The sequence below is a fragment of the Sciurus vulgaris genome (assembly GCF_902686455.1).
Source record: "Sciurus vulgaris genome assembly, chromosome: 4".
NCBI lineage: Eukaryota > Metazoa > Chordata > Mammalia > Rodentia > Sciuridae > Sciurus > Sciurus vulgaris.
Window position 1 is genome coordinate 170,101,811 of NC_136464.1, and position 22,062 is coordinate 170,123,872.

The following is a 22,062-nucleotide window of genomic DNA, read 5'->3' on the forward strand; positions in this document are numbered from 1 at the left end:
AAGGGGGCTCAAGTTAGAAAAATCACAGTTGTAGTATCTAAGATCTCACCAAAGTTGAGGATTCCATAATAACAAAAATCCAACTCCAAAATATATGTTTTTACCATTCTGGGTTGAGTATATTTGCAGGAGTTTTAAACTGCTTTAATGTAGGCCACCAGCAGGACCATTTGAACTAATGGCAGCTAAGGTCTGCCAATTTCAGGCTTGAAACATTGAAATATAAACATTAAAAGGGTAATTTAAGTGATCCTCAATGTTTGATTTGTGTAAAAAGAATTATTCCCCACTAACCACCAATTAGATTTCTGAGCACAGCCAGATAAGTACCAATATCTGTAAGTCATTCATGAAAAAATTAAGTATCTGTGTATGTTAATTTTATCTGTTCAGACCAATATCAGGGAACACCATAGACCTGGGTAGCTTAATTCTGCAGATTGGGATGTCTAAGATCAAGGTGCCAACAGGTTCTGGTGAGGGCTGCTCTCTGCTACCAAGATGGCACCTTTTTACTAAATGTTCACTAATGGAATGGCAGAGAAACTCCCTTAGGCCTTTTATAAGGACACTAATTCTGTTCACCAGGGTTCTGCCTTCATGACCCAGTCATGAAGAGGGAACAACCCTCTTAATACCAACACATCAGGTATTGGATTTCAACATATATTCACAATACCAAGTAAAAGAAATACTCATTTTCTTAAATCAGCCTGCAGCCTAGTAGAACAAATCATGTTTATCAGAGTGAATTTCTGCCAACAGCAAAAGAACAACCTTTGCAGCATAAAAGAAGTCATACCTGGTTGGAACAATGACATCCCACTAAGTGATCTACTGATAGCAGTCTTGTGATCTTCAGTATCGCACACACTTTGATGTTAAGACAACACATACTCTTCATAGGCAAGAGACAATGAAGCAGAAATTGCTCCCTTGGTTTAACCCGTAGTTCTTGTGGATGTTGAATACTGTGTAATTGTGGTTATTTGCAGATCCTCATTAATAACACCTCATACTACGTCTGCAGAGGCAAATGCATTTTGACATTCAGTATTTTTCTTTTACAGTTATTTGAACTCCCGCTGAACAGTAGAAAATAGGTCATTGTACCCATGGTTCAAATAGCAAGACAGTTTATTTTAGAATTGTGGTGAGAACCAATACCTTCTTTGTCTGCTTCCTGTTCTAACAAAATTGCTGCTTCTTCCACAACGTAAGATGCCAGGATGCTGTGAATTCTTTGCAAGGTAATTGTGCAAAAGACAGTTGTAGAGTTAAAAATCCCTCAGGTGTTCCAGATCCTATTATTGAAATTTAGTCACTTTCACTGAAAAATAAAGTCCATAAGACAGAAACAAGAATAGATAACATCAGAAAATCATAACCATTGTGATCTCTGAAAGGAAAGAAGTAGCATAGAACTAAAACCTCCCTTTTAATAATGTTGGTCTTGATTTAGGTTACATGTGGGGCATTTAGATATTCACAAGATTACTGTTTATTAAAACTATGTGGATAATGCCAGGCAAGACTCCAAAGAGGGCAAGACCCGCAGGCCGCACATTGACCCACCACATCTGCCCCTTCCTCCCTATGTGACTTCATCTATGCCTGCCTGGTGTCCCCACCGTAGATGCTATCACACAGGTCTCGCTTTCTGAACATGCAGTCTCTTCGGGTCTTTCTCTGTTGATCCTCCTGGTGGAGGCATACCCGTCCTGAGTTCTGTTCCAGAAGAACACATCAGACAACAATGTTCACTCCATTCAAGAATCTGTGTTCCACTGGGGAAAAAGGAAAGTGTCCTTATTCTGAGAAAGATATTTATTTAGACTGTTTGTGCTATTTATTTATTCAGATGTCCTTCCTTCCTTCTTTTTTGTCATATTTTCTTAAGCCCTAAGAACTATCATGAACCCCCATGACCTGTTTTTTTTTTTTTTTTAAGGTACTGTCTTATTTATCTTTGAACAGTACCTAGTAATATCACAAGGTAATAATAATGTTGATTGAACTTAGCTAAACCACCTGTTTTTTTAGTCCATAGTTGTATACCATTGGTAGAGAACACATGTCTAGAAAATCTAAAAAACAAGCACTTTTAAGTTTCCCAGAAGGCTTTGAGAGTCATGAACCATGCACACATCAAAGAATAAGTCCCTGCCACGACTCTCAAAAAGTTCATGCTTAGGTAGCCTCCCTGAGGACCACCCGAGGGGCTGTCAATCTCTCATGCTCCAGCACCTGCACATACGACCTTCTTTCTGAGGACTTAGATTTTAGGTTGTTTGTCTTCTTTGCCCCCTTGTGCATACAGCACACATGTCAGCAGGTTTCAATTTCCAGCACACTAGGAGATCCTCTACACTGGCCAGTTCCCCCTTTCCTTGCCAAAAGTTGATTCATATATGCCACACCCACCCACAACACACAAATACACACTGTGTTAGTCAGGGTTCTCCAGAGGAAGAGAACTAACAAAGGTGGGCATGCGTGTTTGTATTTGTGTGTATGTGTGTGTAAAGAGAGAATATGAGTGTGTGTGTGTGAGAGAGAGAGAGAGAGAGAGAGAGAGAGAGAAAGAGAGAGAGAGAGAGAGAGAGAGAGAGAGAGAGAGAGAGAGAGAAAGAGTACTGATTTTAAGGAACTGACTCTTGTGGAAGTAAGAATCTACAAAAGAGTCTGGCAGGCGGTGGACCCAAAGAAGAGGTTCAGTTTGAGGCCATTGGCCCACAGACAGCAGAATTCCTTCTTATTTGAAACATCAATCTGTTCTAATGAAGGCCTTTAACTGATGGGGCAAGGCCCATCCATATTATGGAGGGTCATCCGGTTACTCAAATTCTACTGATTTAAATGTTAATGTCCTCTAAAGAAATCTTCACAAAAATATCAAGAAAAATCTTTGATGGAATCTGATCAAAATCTGGTTACTACTCTCTAGCTTCATCGACATATAAAATTAACTATCACATACTCTCAGCATTTGGGTTCTCTATATTTCTCTAAAAGATGAAGAAACAAATTTTGTTTATATAACAAAATCTTAATTGACCTTCCTGCAAGGCTGACCTATTTCTTCTTCTTAATCATTGATAAGGAGGTCTGTAAAGAGACAATATATAATTGCTTCCAAATCTTGGATTTTGATGGAAATAACTTTAAATACAAATGCATGAGTCTTGTAGAATCAGGTTGCTAGTAGAAAGGCTGCATACTGTATGATACATGCTAGAAGAATCTGCACTTCTTATAACATTTGTTTCTTAACTAGCTACCATAAAACTTCTTTATTATAGAATCCATAAAGCATTTCAACCTCCTAAATTCAATTCTTAAAGTAGCCATTAAGTGCCTACAATGTACCCATTTGTAATGTTATTAATAACAATTATTATAACAACTTCAGACAGCAAGAGGAGGGTCACATGCATTGAAATATTACCATAAGGACCTGCAGACCGTCATCTTCTTGGTGAAGAATTCCCTGCTTTGTCTACACAGCCAGAAAATATGTTCTGTCCCTCTAGTCTAATTAATGAAATGTGCTTTCTATGACCATCCAGAGTCGAGGGAAAGGAAGATGTGTGAGGCGATTCTCAGTGCCATAAGCCATTTTCCTAGAATGTACCTCATGTCCAGTAACTGCTCAAAAAACTTTGATAGAACCTTGCGGTCAGCAAACCACGCTGAATCCAGCCCATGTCCTGTTTTTATACAGCTTGCAAGCTAAAAATGGTTTTTGCATTTTTAAAGGATTATAAAAAGTTGGGGGAGAAAAATCAAAGATGAATATGTGACACAGAACCATTTGTGGCCACAGACCCTAAAATATTTATTATCTGGACTTTTACAGAATAAGTTAACAAGTTTACCAACCCCAGTCTATAAAATGAAGTACAAAAATCCATAGCATGACATTTAGAGTCTTAAACACTACAAAGACAAGTTGATAGGCTAACCAGACTTCAAATGTCCCCTGTCCTGGCATGTCCTTCTTCTCCCCTTATGTCATCTACATTCAGCTGTCCATCAAGGAACAGTTCAAGCTCGTCATCTCTATAAAGCTTCATCTGGTAATGCAGTTCCTCAGGAATCTCTTCTTGGAGGCTGACAGGCATCAATATCTGCTTCACTCATGGATGGTCATGCTTCTTTCTATGTCCATATTTTTATCTCACCCTGTCTTCTTAATAAAATGTGTTTTCAAGTAAAATGTGTTTTTTTTTTTCTGTAACATCATCATGCGGACATTTAGTATCATTGTTGAAAATTTAAGAGCTTTCTGAGTCCTGAAAGTTTGCTTTCTTATGAAGCACTAATTAATGAACATCATTCATTAATAGTCACTATCGCCAAGTGTTGCCAAACCTATTCATTTTTTCCTTCATTTAAGTCTCACAAAAATAAGTATAATTGTTTTATTTTTACATATAAGATTGATATTATCAGTTTCTTTACAAGTGATACTTACATGGTTAAGTAACATATCCACTTTAAATTACTTAATTTAATAGATATTTATTAAGCTCCTGTTACATGCCAGAAAGGGAATAAGAGAGGCATAATCCCTGCCCTCATATTGTGAATAATATTGAATTCAAACTCCACTGACATCTAAAACACAACTCTATACCATTTGGCTTATTATGTTTATTATTATTGATATTATTATTATTAGCATTAGCATTGAGACATAGCTTTAATAAGAGTAGCTGCACTCATCCTATAAGACTAAAAGAGAATAAGAGTAGGCAGTATGCAGAGATCATTCTAGAAAGAAACGCTGGGAAAGGGAGAGAGAAAGAGAAAGAATTCTTCCAGTGATCACCACAAAAAACAAATATTTGCATAGTAGATTATGGAATTTTAGTGAGGAAGAACCTTGTGAAGATTTGGTTGGTCATTAACATTGTTCAGTCACTCAACAAAGAAGCAACTTATGAATTCTACATTCTATAAGGAATACAAATTTAATAGGGGTCCTCTTAGTAGCTTTGGATTTGACAATGATTTCTGGGATCTGACACAAAAAATATAGGTGGCAAAAGTGACAACAGATAAATTGGAGTACACCAACATTTAAAATTTCTACAACTCAAAGAAAGCAACCAGCAAAGCAAAATCAACAAAGTGAAAAGTCAACCTAGTAAAATGGGAGAAAATACCTGCAAATCATATCTGACATGAAATTTATTTCTATGAATACAAAGAACATCTACAGTTCAACAACAACAAATGATTCAGTTTTTTAAAAGAGCCAAGAACTGGAATAGGCATTTCTCCAAAGAAGATCTACAAATGACCAAAAAACAATATGCAAATATGTTTCATGTCACTAATATTTAGCAAACTACAAATCTAAACCACAATGATATTCCACCTCAATCCCATTAGGATGGTCACTATAAAAATAATAACCAGTATTAGCAAGATTACAAAGAAAGTGGAACCCTTGAGCTCTGTTGGTAGGAGTATAAAATAGTGCAGCTGTTTATGCAAAACAGTATGGCTTTCTCTCAAAAAGGTAAAAATAGAATTATCATGTGATCCATAATACTTCTTCTAGGTGTATACCCTAACAAATTGAAAGTAGGATCTCAAAGACATGTTTTTACACCCACATTCATAGCAGTGTTATTCACTATAGTCAAAAGGTGGAAACAAACCCAGGTGTCCATTGGTGGTTCAATGAATAAACGAAACATGACAGATATGTACAATAGAATACTATTCAGCCTTGAAAACGGAAGGAAATTCTCACCTATGCTATGACATAATGAACCTCGAGGATTATAGTAAGTGAAATAAGACATCACAAGAGAAGAACGAAGGAACTTTGGACGGTGTAGAAGAAAATGGGGCGGCAGTGGATGTAGAAGAAAATGGGGCAGCAGTGGATGGGGGAAGGAAAGATAGTAGAATGAGACAGACAGTATTACCCTATGTATATGTAGGATTACATGAATGTGTGAATCTACATTGTGTACAACCATAGAAATGAAAAGTTGTATACAAGGAATCAAAATGCAGTCTGTAAAAATAAAAATTTAAATTAAAAAAGAAAAAAATAAATAAAGCCATAGGAAAAAACACAAAAAAAGTTTTAAAAATAAAGGTTAATTCACTGGTTGTAGTTCACAAATAAATAAATAAAATAAAAATTTAAAAATGCAGGTACTGTGAACCCCTCCAGGAACTGGAGGTAAGAGCAAGTGGAGAGGTTTTATTTACTGTTCCTGTTTTTTTGTTTGTTTGTTTGTTTGTTTGTTTGTTTGTGATGCTGAGGACTGAACCCAGGGCCACATATCCTAGGCAAGTGCTGTACTAATGAGCTATATCCCCAGTCCAACTGAAGAGTAATTTAACTGGTACAGAATCAAAATTTTGCTCTCTATGTTCTAGAGAATGGTTCTACAGCAATATTAATGACAGCCGCCCCTTCATATCCCTAGGGGATTGCTTCCAGGATTTTCTGGGGACACCGAAATTCACAGAGACTCAAGTTCCTTATATAAAATGAAGGAGAATTTGCATATAACCTATGCACATCATCCAAGATATTTTAACTCATCCCTGGGTTATTTTATGAAACCTCATAAAGTGTAACTGGTGTGTAAATAGGTGCTATTCTGCATTGTTTAGGGAATAATGTCAAGAAAGTCTATACATGTTCAGTACAAGTGCCATCTTTTCCTCAAATACTTTTAACCCTCGGATGTGAAAACCACAGATGCGGTGGGCTGATTGTATTAAGAATTACTAAGCTGGACACTTAAAAACAATTCAGATAGTAAATTTTATGTGCCTTTTGCCACATTAAAATTTTTGGAAATAAAATTAGGTTAGTTCTATTACTGCCCTGAAATAATTTTCACCACATTAACAAAACAAAGTGATTACATGAGATTATAAAAAGCACAATCACATCTAAACACAAGATTCCCAAAGTGGACCACAGGCCCAAGCACCTAAAAAATGTTAAAATCTTGTTTTTCACACCTATGAAAATGCATTCTCCGCTAAGGTAAAAACAGTGCAGACCTACAAAAAACCTTTTTATACTTTTCTCTGGCAAATAGAAACTAGGGTACAAACACTAAATGTCTCATGATTTATTAGTTCACCTCAATTTTTTTTTTTTTTAATCTCTTGCCTTTTCCAATATAACAGAGAAATTTTGCAGTAGCCCACATTTTTTGTTGTTGAAGAGACTACCTCAGTGCGGGATATTCAGTACACAGTGAATGGTGCCTGTCATTGTCCCCTGTGTGACCTGACAGCTGTGACCAGAGCTGCTGCTGAGCCTCACCAGGTGTTTTAAATAACTTCATAGCATAAAGTAATCTAAATCCTCAGACCACAAAATAATCAAATCATCAACTATTCGAATGTCCATCTTTGGACAACACAAGGGCTTATTAAGATTTACTAAGGACTTCGTTTCTATTTTAAAGAAACTTGTAGAAAAGTTGAAAAGACAGTTGTATACCTGAAAAGCTAAATAGCAACATCGGACTAAAAATACAAAGAAAATTAAGGAAGAGAAGACCTAAGGAAGTGTATGTTTAATTGATAGAAATTACAGTAAAAACTGGGGTTGTTTTGTTTGTTTTGTTTTGCTTTCGCAAGGAGGCCTCTGAGAGATGAGAAGTGTGTAGCTGACCAGAAGCTGGAAGGGTGGAGGGATGTGGTGGGTGGAGAAAGGAGGGTTGATGGGCACAGGGGTGCAGGTGGATAGGAGGAATAACTTCTAATGTTGTGTGACACAGAAGGATAACGGTGCCCAACAACTAATCTTATATTTCAAAATAGCTAGTCTAGAGGGTTTTGAATATTCCCAACACAATAAAATGATATGATGTTTAATTAGCCAATTTCCTTGATCTGATCAGTACACATTATATACACATGTTGGAATATCACACCATTCCCCATAAAAATGTACAAAGCTATGTGTCCATTTAAACTAAAAGCATATGCAGTGTAGGAGAGATGAGAATAGGGGTTCTCAATGGGAGGGCACTTTTGAACTCCAGGAGATGTTTAGCAAGGCCTGGAAACATTTTTATTGTCACTAGTGGGAGGAAAGCTGCTATTTGTAGCTAGGCTTCTGTGATGGGGCTGAAGTGCACAGGACAGACGGCTCCAGCAGAGAATTCTGTGGCCCACAATGTCAGTATGGCTGAGGTTGGAAAGCTCTGGGCTAGAGCTATCTGTTCCGTAAGAAGGGGTTTACTAAAGTGCTGGATGATGGAGGAGAAAAAGGAATGGCAGAAAGCCAGAGAACAGAAAATACAAAGAACTGGAGGGCGGAAGAGACAGGGGTGCTAAGTGAAGGCCTTCGGACAGGCAGGCAGACTCCACAGACCTGCAAGGCGGTGAGTTTTGGAGGTCTGCTATTATGGGGTGAGACTTGGAACAATTATTTGGTTTCTTTGAGCCTGGTTTCCCTTATCTAAAAATGAAGATAATAACATTTGCCTCTTAATTTGTTGTCAAGGTCAAATAAGATAACTTTAAGTGCCTCTTATCAAGGAAAAACAAGAGGAACTGACCAATAGGAGACAGGGAAATGTCCATGGCTTTCATTCTCCAGATGCTAGACATTACTGGGCTTCACTTTACTGATTCTCAGTTACTACTGCACTCAAGCAAAGGCTTATTAATTAAGCTGTTAGTATCTGCTTCCATTCTTTCATTCATTTATTCAACAAATATTTCCTCAGTGATCTTTCTTTATGGACACTGTTTCCTTCTCTTAAAAGAGTTACTATTCTCCCAGAGAAAAACAGATTTATTAACAAAAGAAAAATGAAAAAAATCTTATCATGCTTCTGAGTGAATAATATACAGATGGCTTCAAACGTTTAAGCTGATCTTTTCCTGAGCAAAGGTGGCAAAGTATACTAAGTCTAGAACTATTTCCTATGGTGATACTTAAAATTTACCCTTAATTCTCAAATAGTCCTCTCTTAATATGATGAAAATTCTCTTTGCTCAAGTAGATAATATTTTTTTCTCTGTTCCATTACCATGTTTTTCTCTTAAATCCTTCCCACATATAGACTGCATTTGTTAAAATTATTGCTGGATCCCATGTATATGGATTGCCTCTGCTTGATCAGGCAAGCAAAAAACTTACTGTAAAAAGTTTGGCGTCCATGCTGTGCACCTAGGCACTGGTAAAAATGAGTACTGGTCATCACCTGTAGCTCAAGTTTAGTGTGGGATATGAAAAGACAGAATGGGAGAGAAAAATCAAGGCACATGAGGCCTGTTGACTATAAAATGTTGTATAAGGACAGACATAGAAAGTATTCCTTGTTAACCAAAGGAGAAGGAAAGGCTGTCATTTTTGAGTACTTGAGCTGCGGACTTGAAAGACACGTAGGTGCTTAAGAGGTAGAAAAATAAGGGGAGAGTAGTCAAGCGAAAGCAAAAGCTTGAAGATAAAAAAGGTTTACTAGGGGAATAACATTGTTGGCTGCAGAGCACACAGGGTGCACACCACAGTGGGATATCGGAGCTTGGGGAAGGAGGTGCACCAGAGGTGCACAGCTGTGAGACCGTCCTGATGACAGGGCTTCTTCAAAAGGTAATGTGGAACTGCTAGGGAATTTACAAAAGAAGGTAGTAAGATGCTCATAATGGTTCTTTTAGAAAGCTCCTCTGCCTGCAATGTGCAAGATAGCTTAGAAAAGGCAAGGCCAGAGACTAAGTGTCCCAAACACTGATGCAGAAAATTTTGACTTACAAACTTGATCTTGTGGCTACAGTCTCAGATATAAATATGGCAATCCTGTAAATAATCTGCACTTGACATTGTGTGGTGGGAGACAACATCTCTCTCCTGCTTAGGGTATTAGCCAGGTTCTCCAGAGAAACAGAACCAACAGGATAGAGATGGATACATCAAAACATCAATTGATAGGTAGATAAGTATAATAACAGGAGACCCCCTGCAAGACTGATTATTCAATTATGTTTTAATTTAGCCATTCGCAATATGAGATTCTTGAGGTCCAGTTTTCAAAAATATCAGTTACCTTTCCTCAGGGTAAATACTTTTAGGTCATTTATTCAGCTCTAGAGCTGGGTATTCCAATTCCCAAGTTTATTCTTTTTTTTTTTTTTTTACCCACATTGTCCAAGCAATATTAGGAACAGAGACAATTTCAACATTTCAACAGTTTCACTCATTAGTTTGACAAAATATTTGAAGATATCAGAAATATTGTGACCCAGATCTTTGCCAGATCTTTGCCTTTTTATAAGTATTTGATTAGGAGCATACAGTGATGATATTTTTCATGTTCTATCACCACATTTGCTATGGAAAATCAGTGCTCCCTTTATGGCTGATAATTAATAATCAGAGTCTAAATCTAATCATATTAGAGAGTCAATTCCTGAAACTTAGAACCAATTCAGAAAACTCATCCTCAAATTGTTGTTCCTTTTAGAATTACTTCAGGTACCAAAATCTCTCCCAGTCACAGTTCTCTAGAGAAATATAATCAATCAGATGTGGGCATATACATAGAAAGAACTGATCATGTGATTAAGAAAGTGTGCAAGTCCAAAATTTGTAGGTAGAGACCTAAAGAAAAACAATGCTATAGTTCAAGTGTAAAGGCTATAATGCTGGAGAGTCAGTAAGAAGATGGGGTCCCCAGAGGAAATAAAATGAAGAGGACGTGACTGCGACTAGATACTTCTGCAAGCTGAACTGAGAGGACTAGGTGTTAGGGACCATGAACAAGATCTGAGCATGGAAAAGGGTGAGGAGCCAGCTACTCATACGTATAACACTTTTCTCTTTGAAAGTAAGGATTGCCTGGCAGTCTTTGGTGAACTATAATCAAATGAAATATGTCTAAGTAGCAACAGAAGACAAATTTTCATTATTCTCTGTGTCTAGCAATGTAATCTCAGATAAAGGACGCTGTTATCTGACACAAATTTATTTTTTCCTTTAAATAAAGACATTTAAAACCTGAGTTGTTTTGTCCAGGGTCTTAATTCTCTAATGACAAGTCATAATTCTTTCCTGATTTAGTCGTTTATGAAACTCTTTTACCAACACTGGGTTTAGTTAATTTTTTGATAGGTCAATCTTAAAGCCTACAATGCTATAGGTAGCCAAGCATTCAAGATTACTCAATAAGAAAGAGGTGTCATCAAAATAATGCATGAGAAATCAACAAATCATTCAGATTTTTTGAGATTGATGTAATCTCAAATAGTTAAGTATAGTATCTCAGCATGAAAGATAAGAAACTAAATAGAATAGTGGCAATGGAAAAAGAAATAACCAGACAGATAGAAAGGCAATGCAAAAACACAAATAAAACACAGTGTCTTGGCATGAGCTGAAGAGACAGTTACTATTCAAAAACCAAGAAAGTGACATGGGTGGTAGAGGAAATGTCTTGAGAGGAAAGGTGAGTTCCACTTTCTAAGAGCTAAATTAGTAGTGATTGTTAACCAAATATAAATGTTCTTGCTTTGAAATAGAAGAATTTGAGATAAAATATTTTTAAGTAGAAGTGTACATTGAAAAAAGTATTCTTTTAAATTAGTGCATTGTAGATACACATAAAGGTGGAATTCACTGTGGTATGTTCATAGGAGTACATAGGATAGTTTAGTCAGTTTCATTCTATCGTTCCTCTCTTTTCCCCCTTCCTCTCCCCCCTCTCCCCCTCACCAGTAAAATAGAGGAAAGAGCACAGGGGAGGGAAGTGGGGAGGGAAAGAGGAAGTACTGGGGACTGAATTGGAGCAAACTATACTCCAAAGTTGTATGATTATGTCAACATGAATCCCAATAACATGTATAATGATAATCCATTAATAAAAATTTTTTAAAGGTGTGGGTATGAGAAACTCTAAAAGAAGAGCTAGTAGACAAAGAAATAAGACTGAATATAAAAATGCTCCGCCATACCTTTAGGTTAGATGGAGAAGGGGCCACTGAAAACATAAGAGAAACATCGCTGCCGTCATGAGGAGGGAAATCTCTCCAGGCCTTACACATCTCTCCTTTAACACACCCAGTCTCGAGCTATTGCCCTGTTTCTCCTTCCTTTCTCTTTGCTAAGTGTCCCCACTACTTTACGTCCATTTAAAGTTCAGCCCCTTAAATAGAGATCATATTCCAACCACTCTCTTAATTAAAACAGTTCTCTGAAACCTCAGAGAACATAATGGTCAAAAAATAATTGCTCGTTTTCCATTTCTTTTCTCTTATTTCCCTATATTTTCTGACTTCATTTATTAAAAATATTTCTTCTGGGCTGGGGTGTGGCTCAGTAGTAGAGCACTTGCCTAGAATATTTGAGGCTCTGAGTTTGATCCTCAGCACCACATAAAAACAAATAAAAATAACACTATTTTTTAAAAATATTTATTCTCTTGGTTTAATAAAACTTTTTATTCTGTATATTGCTGAACTTTGGGAGGAAAAGGACTTCTCAGTCTCCTTCTTTTTCTCTCTTTTCTTTGCCTCTAAGTATATGCACCAAGGTTATTTTCTCAACACTCATCTCACATTTTAAGCAATTTGCAGGCAATTTCTCCTATTTGTATCAATTCTCTTTCTTGACTCCAGCTCTTACTCATGACCTCTGAACAATAAGGCTTTGCCATCTAGTACATATATCCAGGGAGCCCTACAAGCATCTGTAAGCCAGTTTATCCAATCTCAACCCCATTCCTTCCCCCATCTCAAGACCACTCCTTCCCCCAAACTGCCATTCATCCCTTATTTCCCTCATATATAGAGTCCTTCCTTCTTTTCAGTGGTCTAAACTAGAAATCTGGGGGTTATTCTGGGTTCCTCTCTCTCCCTCTTATCCTAAAAAGCACCCACCTGGTTATGCTCTTTCAACCACCTAAACATCTCTTTTATCCTCATTTCCATTTCCACTGCCATAGTCCTACCTGGAGAATAATCCTCTCTCATCTGGAATCCTGCAGTGGGCTCCTAACTGGCCAATCTTCCTCTAATCTTACCTTAGATTGCAGGGACAATTTGCTCATCCCTCCTGAACATGCTCCCTTCGAGTATATCTGCCACATTGATGTTTCCAAAAGGCTCTTGAAATAGGACTCCCATTCTTGAAGGATACTCTCCACAACCTACAGAAGAAAATGATCTATACATTTACCAACATAAACAAAGCCATCCATGACCTGATTCTTACCTTCCTCTCCAACATCATCTCTCACCTCCCACGGGTCACACCCTACTCTCTTTTGTAGCTGATGATCTGCCATCAGCCTTCTCTTCTAAGTTCCCATGTTATTTTCCCCTAGGATCTATTGTATGCCAAGAACTGTGCTCCATGCCAGGAATACAGAGTGAATAAGGTTTGCACATCGCAAACATTCAATAACTGTGTGTTTAATGAAAGTATGATACAGAAACAAAAATAAATAAGTGAAGAAAATGATCACAAAGCATAGTAGAACAGTGTTTGTTTCTTTCTGCAACAAGTCAGGGAATTGGGAAGGGCCAAGGGGACTAACCTGAGAGAACGTGTTCACCAGGGAAACAAGACAGAAGAACTCCACTCCAGGAGAGCAGCCTGAACACAGACCATAAGACAACATGTCACACTGAAGGAAATCTCAAGTGTTTCCACTTGGGTAACACACAGGCAGGTCCCAGGGAAGAATGAGAACTACAAGACTGAATGGAGAGGGATAGAGATGGGTCAGTGAATAAGAAGGTAGAAAATAATGGTTGGGAAAAAGATCATAAAGGATTTGTATGCAGGTTATTCATTCGTTGCTCAGACAATGGGAAAACTGAATAGAAGTGGTTCCCGGGAAGGATGGGACATGAAGGACAGCTGATGACAGAATATCAGTTGCAGATTGTTGCTGAAGTTCTGCAATTGAAGATGAGCATGAGTTAAGCAATAGCAGAAATGATGGAGAAGAAAAACAAATATGAGTGGGGTGGTCTGAATATCTGTGCCCCCTGCCACTCATATGCTGAGTAGAAGCACCCAACATGACAGTACTGAAAGATTAGGCCTTGGGAGGTGATTAGATCATGAGGTGGGTGGATTAGTGCGTTTTATTTAGTTAGTTATTTTAAAAAGGCCTCCAGAAGCTGCCTTGCCCCTTCTGCCACATGAGTCCACAATAAAAGGAGCCATCCACAAACCAGAAAGCAGGCTCTTACCAGACACTGAATCTGCTAGCTAGCACCTTCCCTTGGACTTCCCAGATTCCAGAACGGTGAGAAATTAATTTCTGTTGTTTATGAGGCAGTTTTTGGTAGTTTGTTACAGCAGCCCAAATGGACTAAAACAGTGAGTGATAAAATAAGCAAACATGAAATAATTTAGTGTTAGGTTGTATGTGGTTTGGGATTACCTTACATTATATGGCAGCCTTAGTTTGCTTCTCTCCCCTGAACATGCCCACTTCAAGCACATTCACCATACTGATTGGAGAGAAGAGGGAAGAGCCACTCTGATTCCTGTGATGTGCTGGATGTTACTCTAACAATTCAACCCAGGTTTTTGCAAATGAAGTTTTATAATTTAGTAGCGTAATATTTTATTTAACAATTGTCAATAAACATGAGCTAATTCAACCATGTTATTTTCTTGATGACTATACCCAAACCGAATCATTTTAAATTGTCTTATTTAATATTTATCAGTTGTATTATTTTACATATTTCCCTTCTTGCTGTTAGCAAATACCAAAGGCATACTATATTTTGCATTCCTTCCTGAGCCTCCAAAGATTGGATTACTGTATTCTACATTTTTGTTTTCAAATTAAGAACATTCAGCTTCCACTCCTAACAAAAACTATGAATTTTTAGAAAGTACATTAATCAATTTCTTTAAATAGCAGTTCACATTTGCTACAGGCAAGTAAGACAGTGGTGTTACTGGTCTCAATAAAATGTCATATAGTAGGATTTTCTATATCTTTGATTTAACTTTAGTCCAAACTATATTTTTTTTCCTTTCCCCAGGAAACTCACAAATGTCCTTTGATATTGTTATGTCAAACACATGTGAAGAGTTAACAGCCAAAATAATTGAAATGCAGAATTCTGGGCTACCAGTAGGACACCACCAGACCTTAAGAGCTAACAAAGGTGTCAATGATTCCTCAAGAAAACACAGAACTGTAGGATGGGTAGCTAAGCTTTTGGTAAGAGCCTATTCCTAGGACTAACTGGGAGAGTTTGCCTTTGGCTGGAAAGAACTGCCAGTCAGCTGACCTCCACGTGCTGCATTCTGCATGAAGATTGATGCTTACATAGCAGTATGTATGAGCTACTTCAGTAAAGGCGGTAGGGACCAATGAATTCAAAGTCCCTCTACTTGTCATCCCAGAATTAGTCCAGACGTAAGTTAAGTGAAATCCCCAGTGCTAAAAGTTATGCATTTTCCATGGTAATGACAGAAATTTTGTGCCTGAATTTGGAGCTTGTTTAAAGAATATCAAATGCATTTGATCAGCCCATGTTGTAAATTCTAGGAATGGCGTCTGTACATCCCAAGTATCTGTTAGAGATGACAAGGAAAGTGATGCTTAGAAATAGTTAATGTCTTTCCCAGAACCCGTTTTCCCAGTTTGCACTGCACATTTGCTAAAGTCAGTTGGCATTACTACATAAACACACTTTTTAATTAAAACATCCACAGTTTAATAGCTTCTGTCTTTTTGTTATTTCTATTCCCATGAAAAACAATATTTATAAAATGTTAACTTTCACTTGGTGTTAAAAAGATCCCATCCCACTTGCTGTCAGCCAGCACTTCAGAGGGTAAAAGGGAATATACTCAGACTGTTATTTCATGTTATTTATACCACCTCACAGCCCAGAGAAAACTGATGTTTATGGTCAGTGGCAAATCATGCAGATCAGATTCAACACACCTGACATTACTCGCTGTTTGAAATATTTAGATTTCCTTCATATATCTTATTAATTGCCTGTGTTTCTATGTTTGCCCCCTTTAACTTATGAGCTCTAAACCTTATTATTTTTCATTGCATCTATTTTCAATCTTTGTCATTTATATAGGTATTAAACTCTTATTGAGGGTCAACCATTTTTTTGACTCAGAATACTAGTTGAGATGGAGTCCACTCCCATTTTGAGATCACCATAAGAGGAACAAAGTTGAGTTTAAAATGATACGAAGTGTTATATTATTACATAATAGTAAATAGAAGCCAAGTGTGGTGGTGCATGCTGACAGTCCCAGCTCCCCAGGAGGTCCAGGTGGATCATCAATAGCCTTAATATCATCACCCACACCTGCATGATAAAGCCTCCACAAAACCCCAAAGGACAGGAAGAGTCTGAAAAGCTTTAGGGCTGCTGAACGTTAGTGCCCAGAGGTTGTGACACCCAGAGAAGGCTCAGAACCTGTGCACATCTTCCCATTTGCCGGCTCTATGTGCCTGTTCCATTTGGCCATTCATCTGGATCTTCTGTAATATCCTTTATAGTAAATGGACAAAATTAAGAAAAATGTTTCTGTGAGTTCTGTGAGGCCCCTTTAAGAAATGAACTGAACATGAGGAGAGAGAGGGTCAAGGGAACTTCCAATTTAAAGCCAGTGTGTTAGAAGCACAGGCCAAAACCTTGGGCTTGCGACTGGCATGTGAGGTGGAAGGCAGTCGTTTGGAACTGAGCCTTGAACCTGTGGGATCTGAAATTCACTCCAGGTCGATACTGCCAGAATTGAGTTAAACTGTAGAATTGTTTGGTGTTTAGGAAAAAAAAAAAAAAAAAAAAAAAAAAAAAAAAAAACCACACATACACACATCTGGTCACAGATGTGTTGATTATAAGAGTAAAGAGAAAAATCAGTTTGTTTTGTTTCCTGAGAACAAGGAACACAAATATGCAAACAATTTAATTGTGTACTAATGTTATTTTTATCTGCTGGAAGATGGTATGCCCAAATATGACTCATGTTCTGTTAATAAAAGATAAGAATATCCCTGAAAGTTATGAGCCTGCCACAAATTGTCTCCATGAATGAACATTAAAACTGAATGAAACTCTTGGGAAAAACATCCAAATGAAAAGTGAGAAATCTAGTCAACCATCTGGAACTTTCAAACACAATGCCAAACATCCATACTTAAAATCTGGATGAAAGTTAGCTGTCATTTTGTTATAACTTGAGTTAGGTTTTTCAACATTCAGATGGTTCTAGTAAATGTTGACTTCCAGAGACTGTTGAATATCCCCACCATAGCATCTCATCAATAACAGTAGATTTTAATTTTAGTGTCCACATGTTGAATAAAAGCATGATTAATAAATTTCATAGTAACACAATAGCAAGTGCCAATTCACTTGTCAAAACACCAGCTGAAACTGCCTAATCTGAAGACTAGGCTATAACTTTTTATAAAATTGTGGATATAAAACTTTTGACTGTCCTTTTTATCTTTTTCTATAAATAGAAAAAAAAATAAGTTTCATGGGTCATGTTTGCTTGTATCAATAGTAACATTTGATAACCTTCATTGAACAGAATTCTGTCACTAAGACAACTATACCATTGTCACTATAACCTCAAAAAATAATGGGAATGAATCATTCAACAAATGTAGACACAATGTCAAATTTATAGAGTTCTTTAAAAGTAACAAGATACTAATTACTTCCACCTATAAAGTTCCCGATAGGTCACATAATCAATATTTACTACTATTATGGTTGACTCTGGAATGTCCCCCAAAGTCTCATTTCGAAAGCATGTCTTCAATGCAGCAAGGTTCAAAGATGGGGATTTTTAGGCAATGATTGGATTATGAGGACTCTGACCTCAACAGTGGATTAATGTATTGATAGCTAAGTAGACTACTAGCAGGTTGGACCCAGTTGGAGGAACTAGGTCACTGGGGTCATGCCTTAGAAGGGTTTATCTTCTCTCATCCCTGCCCCTTCCTCTCCCTTTATCCTTCTCTCTCTCTCTCTCTCTCTCTCTCTCTCTCTCTCTCTCTATCTATCTATCTATCTATCTTTATCTCCTTCCTGACTTGCATGAGGTGAGCAGCATTCTGCTGCCACACCCATCCACCACCATGAGCTCCCTCACCTCAGACCCAGAGCAATGGAGTCAGCCCGTCATTGACTGAACCTTTAAAACCATGAGCCAAGACAATCTTTTTTTTTGTACATAAATTTTTTGTAGCACATTTTCTCATCCATTCATTTTAGTTATGCATGACGATAGAATTTATTTTGACAATTATAAAAGCAAAGATAGAATTTATTCTAATTCAGTCCCCAATACTCCCCTCCCCTTCCTTCCTTCCTTCCTCCTGCCTCCTGTTCCCTTCCCTCTACTGATCTTTCTACTATTTACTTATTTTTTAAGTTAGCATCTTATGGATATATATCATGGTGAAATTCACTGTGATATATGCATATATGTACATAGGAATGTTGTGTCAGATTCATCCCACTGTCTTTCTCTAACCCATCCCTCAGCCCTTCTCTTCATTCCCCTTTGTCTGCTCCATTGACCTTCCTTCTATTTTTTGTATCCAATCCCCCCACCACCTTATTTTGGATTAGCTTCTGCCTATCAGAGAAAACATTTGGACTTTGACTTTTGGGGACTGGCTTGTTTCATTTAGTATGATAGTCTTTAGTTCCAGCCATCTTCTGGCAAATACCAGAGCGTCATTCTTTGTAGCTGAAAAACACACCATTACGTATATATACCACATTTTCCTTATCCATTCATCTGCTGAAGGGCACCTAGGTTGGTGCCATAGCTTAGCTATTGAGAATTTTGCACATTGATGTGGGCTGCATCACCATAGTCTGCTAATTTTAAATCCATTGGATATATACCAAAGAGAGGATAGATGGGTCAAATGGTGGTTCCATTCCTAGTTTTTTGGGGAATCTCCATACTGCTTTCCATAGTGTTTGCACCAATTTGCAGTCCCACCAACAATGTATGAGTGAACCCTTTTCCCCACATCTTTGCCAACATTTGCTGTTATTTGTATTTTTGATAATTGCCATTCTGACTGCTGTGAGATAAAATCTCAGTGCAGTTTTAATTTACATTTCTCAAATTGCTACAGATGTTGAATGTTTTTTTCATATATTTGTTTGTCATTCATATTTCTTCTTTTGAGAAGTGTCTGTTAGTTCCTTTGCCCATTTATTGACTGGGTTATTCATTTTATGGTGTTAAGTTTTTTGAGTTCATTTTATATCCCGGATATTCATGCCCTATCTGGGGAACAGTTGGCAAAGATTTTCTCCCATTCTTTAGGCTCTCCCTTCATGTTCTTGATTATTTTCTTGGCTGCAAAGAAGTTTTTAAGTTTGATGTCATCCCATTTATTGATTTTTTAATTTTACTTCTTGTGATTTAGAAGTCTTGTTAAGGAAGGCAGTTTCTGAGTCGGAGTGCTAGACCTACAGTTTCTTCCAGTGCAAGGTTTCTGGTCTAATTCCAAGGTCTTTGATTTACTTTGACTTGACGTTTGTGCAGGGTGAAAGATAGGAATTAAACTTCATACTTCTACATATGAATTTCCAGATTTACTAGCACCATTTGTTTAAAAGGCTATCTTTTCTCCAATGTATGTTTTCTATATCTTTGTCTAGTATGATTTGACTATATTTATGTGGGTTTGTCTCTGTATCTTCTATGTCTTCATGTCCATTGGTCTTCATGTTTGTTTGATGCTTTGATGTTTTGATTTTTTTTTTTTTACTATAGCTCTGTAGTGTAATTTGAGGCCCAGTTGGTGATACCCCCAGCTTCACTTTTCTTGCTAAGAATTGCTTTGGCTGTTTTGGGTCTCTTATTTTTCTAAATTTCATGACTGATTTTTCTATTTATGTGAAAAACAGCATTGTCATTTTGATGGGATTTGCATTGAATTTGTACAGCACTTTTGTAGTATGGCCATTTTGACAATTTAAATTCTGCCTCTCTGAAATCATGGGTGGTCTTTCAATCTTCTAAGGTCTTCTTCAGTTTTATTCTTTAGTGTTCTATAGTTTTCATGATACAGGTACTTACCTCTTTTTTTGGATTGATTCTCAAGTTTTGTTTGTTTATTTTTAATTGTTTTTTGTTTGTTTGTTTTTGGTTTTGGGGTTATTTTTGCTATTGTGAATTGAATAGTTTTCCTAATTACTTTTTCAGCAGATTCATCTTTGGAGTATAGGAACCTGATTGATTTATGTGTGCTGATTTTGAGTCCTGCTACTTTGCTGAATTCATTTATGAGTTTTAGAAGTCTTCTGGTGGATTTCTTTGGGTCTTCTAAATATAGGCTCGTGTCATTGGCAAACAAATATAATTTGAGCTCTTCTCTTCCTACTTGTATCCCTTTAATTTCCTTCTCTTGCCTAATTTATCTGGCTAGATTTTCAAAGAGTGGTGAAAGTGGGCATCTTTGTCTTTTTATTTGTACTAGAGATTAAACCGAGGGGCCCTTAACCACTAGCCACATTCCTAGGCCTTTTTATTTTTTGAGACAGGACATTTCTCAGTTGCTTAAATCTTCACTAAGTTGCTGAGACAGGCTTTGAACTTTTGATCCTCCTGCCTCAGCCTCCCAAGCTGTTGGGATTATAGACATGTGCCCCCATGCCCCAGACAATAAGTCTTGTCTTATTCCCATTTTTAGAAGAAATGCTTTCAGTTTTTCTCCATTCAGAATAATGTTGACCTTGAGTTTGTCATATATAGTCTTTACGCTGTCAGACATGTTCCTTCTATCCCTAGTTTTTCTAATATTTTATAACTGAATGGGTGCTGAACTTTGTCAAATGCTTTTTCTGCACCTATTGAGATAATCATGTGATTGTCCCTATGTCTATTTATGTGGTGAGTTACATTTATTGATTTCCATATGTTGAACTAACCTTGCATTCCTGGGGTGACACCCATTGGATCATGGCACACTATCTTTTTAACCTGTTTTTAATGCAGTTTTCAGAATTTTATTAAGAATTTTGGCATCTATGTTCATCAAGGATATTGGCCTGATATTTTCTTTCCTTGACATGTCTTTTTCTGGTTTTGGTATCAGGGTGTTACTGGCTTTGTAGAATGAGTTTAGCAGTGTTCCCTACTTTTCTATTTCATAGAATAATTTGAGGAGGATTCTTTTTTAAAGGACTCTCAGCCGAAAATCCATTCAGTTCCAGGGTTTTCTTTGTTGGAATGCTAATGATGGCTACTTCAATTTTATTAATTGAAATTGAGCTATTTAAATTTTCTACATCCTCCTGGTTCAATTTCAGTAGGTCCTATGTCTCTAAGAATTTGTCCATATCTTCAAGATTTTCTAATTTATTGGAATATAAATTTTCAAAATGATTTCTGATGATCCTCTACTGTCAGTAGTGTCTGTGGTGATATTTCCTTTGTCATCTTGCATTTTGATAGTTTTCTCCCTCTTTCTTTTGGTTATTTTGGCTAAGGGTTTATCAACTTTGTTTATCCTTTGGAAAAAAACAACTTTATTTCTTTGACCTTTGTATTATTTTTTAATCACAATTTCATTGATTTTGATTCTGATTTTAATTATTTCCTGTCTCCTACTGATTTTTGGTGTTTGTTTATTTTTATATTTCTAGGACTTTCAGGTGTAATGTTAGATTATTTGGTACCTTTCCATTCTTTTAATGTCTGAATTCAAAGCTATAAACTTTCCTCTTAGAACTGCCTATCTCAGAGATTTTATATATTGTATCACTATTCTCATTTACCTCTTAAGTATTTTTAAAATTTCTCTCCTGATTTCTTTTATCATCATAATTCGAAAGTATTATTTGATCTCCATGTGATAGAATTGTTTTTTTATCTTTTTGTTGATTTACAATTTCATCCATTACAATCTGATAGAATGCAATATATTATCTCTATTTTTTTCATATTTGCTAAAATTTGCTCTGTGACCTTAAATATGATCTATTTTAGAAAATTTTCTATGTGCTGCTGAGAAGAAAGTAAATTAAGTCATTGATGCATAAAATATTCTAAAGATGTCTGGTGAATCCAAA